Source organism: Pteropus vampyrus, unplaced genomic scaffold (genome assembly GCF_000151845.1).
Source record: "Pteropus vampyrus isolate Shadow unplaced genomic scaffold, Pvam_2.0 Scaffold282, whole genome shotgun sequence".
Classification (NCBI taxonomy): Eukaryota; Metazoa; Chordata; class Mammalia; order Chiroptera; family Pteropodidae; genus Pteropus; species Pteropus vampyrus.
In genome coordinates this window covers 273,006-275,196 of record NW_011889063.1, presented here as the reverse complement: position 1 = coordinate 275,196, position 2,191 = coordinate 273,006, and the positions used below count along the sequence as shown (strand labels likewise).

The following is a 2,191-nucleotide window of genomic DNA, read 5'->3' as shown; positions in this document are numbered from 1 at the left end:
CTAGTGAGGACTCAATTGAAATTGATTGTAAGTAAATTATAAGTAAAATGTAACATGAAGAAAGTATTTGATATCGAACAAACTTATGTAAAGATCCATGCTTTTTGTCTCCACAGCAATTTTAGATTTTCCTTCTAAAGATTCAGAATATTCACGACATTTGGATTACGATTTTCCGTCAGCAGCGAGGACTTCATGGGAAGCAAATAAGGTATAACGAAAATGAAGTTTTAATGGTGGAAGTCAAAAGTTTTGGTAGTCTTATGAAAAATGAATGTCTTGAAAAGTAAAAAGATAAAAATCTTAAGGCTGGTTTCTTTTAACACGATTGAGAAAGTTTATCAACACCGCCCGACACTGTTTCAGCGATGGATGGGCCGGGCGGTTTCTGCAGGAGAAGCCACAGTGGGCATGGCTGCTCTCTCTGTCATCCAGAGATGCTTTGATTCTTACAACATGACATGAGATGAGAGGCATACGTAATTAGAAAGTAAGAAATAGAAGAGTCAATTAAAAACGAGACGTTAAGAATTGTGTAAAGGAGTCAAAGATAAACACGAGAAACGAATGGCTGTCCTAAGCCAATTAGGACACGTAATGTAAGAGGAGGCCGGCCGCAGTCAGAAGCGGTGTGTGCGCCAAGCCTAGGCGTCCCGAGCTTGGGGCGGACTGAAGTCTCACCATGAACCGTGAGACCCGAGAGGTACTAGGCATCGCGCCGTGCTGGTGCCTTCTGCAGGCCGGGAGTGTGTGGGCGTGGCTAGAGTGATGGACAGAACACGTGAGGTCTGCTCTTAAAGGCAGCGGGGGCGGTGGCGGGGGGGAGGTAGTAACCCAGGGGACAAACAGAAACTGACTGGGATGACCGCTGTGTGGGGAAGCTGGCAAGTCCCTGGATGGTTTGCTGCTAAAGGCCCGTGACTCAGTGTGCATCCTGGAGGTTTTGCTGGCTGCTCGTGGATGGTGGGCCCGCTGGTGTGCGGTGGGGGCAGGGCGTGAGAGGAGCCGTGGGTGACAGTGACCCGGAGTGGGGACTAGCAGGGAAGGTGTGGAGTGTTAGTAAGTAGGTTTCAGGTCAGTGTTGGGGGTGAGCACAGTTGTTCCTGGGCTGGAGGGGAGGGAGGAGAGAGACCCCTGACTTTGTGACTTGACAGCGTGTGGGGGAAGGGGCTTCCAGGCAGAGGAAGATGGTGTACCTTCCAGGCGGCTGGGCGGTTCAAGGGCACAGCGGAAGTCTACAGTCGTGGGGTGGCTGCCGTGGTTTCTGGGGAGGACTCCTGGCTCGCAGGGGCCGCCGTCTCTCTGTGCCCTCACCACCTTTTGTTGGCATGTGCACCTGCGTGGGGGCAGAGGGAGACGGAGACGCCTCTCCCCGGGGACGCGGATTCTCTTGGCCCATGGTCCCCTCCTGTGACCTCATTTCGCCTGTATTACCTCTTGAAGCACCTGTCTCCAAATGCAGTCACATTGGGGTCAGGGCTTCAGCACAGGGGCGTGGGGGACAGTGCAGCCCTCGGCGGTGGGGAGGGGGGCCTCGCTCACGTAGAGATGCAGAGCGAGGAGGCGGGGACACGGGTCTGGTGGGGCCAGAGCTTGGTCATTGCACGTAGAAGAGCTAAAGCATCGAGAGGGGACTGCCCGCGTGGTGTGGAGAAGACTTTCTGTCCTGTCGGCAAGAGCCGGGACGGGGAGGGGCCGCGGCGTCAGTCCCTGCTGGCGTGAGGAGGGAATCGATCTGCTGGGCCCCTGGCGGGAGCGGTCACAGCGAAGCGAGGGTAGGGATCCGTTACCGCGGTTGCTGAGTGGTGAGTGACAGGCGAGGAAGTGGGACTGGACAGGGAATGCTCCCTAGACGAGCTCGCTGGGTGGTCGGTCACTCAGCGGATACTTCTGTGATCCCTGGGTTGCGGTGCCCTGGGCGCCCGGACCTGCCCTCGGGAACTTGGGCCTCCTGAAGAAAGGCAGACAGCAAGTACGGGTGGCCCCTCGGAGGGCCTTGCGTAGGGGGGACAGCCGGCTGTGTGAGGGTGGCACCCTATGTTCCGGGGTCGAAGGGGGCCTCTGATCATGCGGTCGAGGAGAGACCTGAAGTCAGAGGGGCACAGGGCACAGGGCAGCGCCTGCAGCTCCGGGCCAGGAGTGTGGGGAGACGGGACACTGGTGTGGGGCCCGGGGGTGTGGGGAGATGGGA

The 2,191-nt window shown here is 56.7% G+C and overlaps 1 protein-coding gene across 1 annotated transcript in view; it reads left to right on the top strand.

Annotated features, from left to right (window-relative positions):
• ZGRF1 (zinc finger GRF-type containing 1) overlaps positions 1 to 2,191 on the top strand; it is a 53,778-nt gene that overhangs the window by 20,506 nt on the left and 31,081 nt on the right. The window lies entirely within an intron of this gene.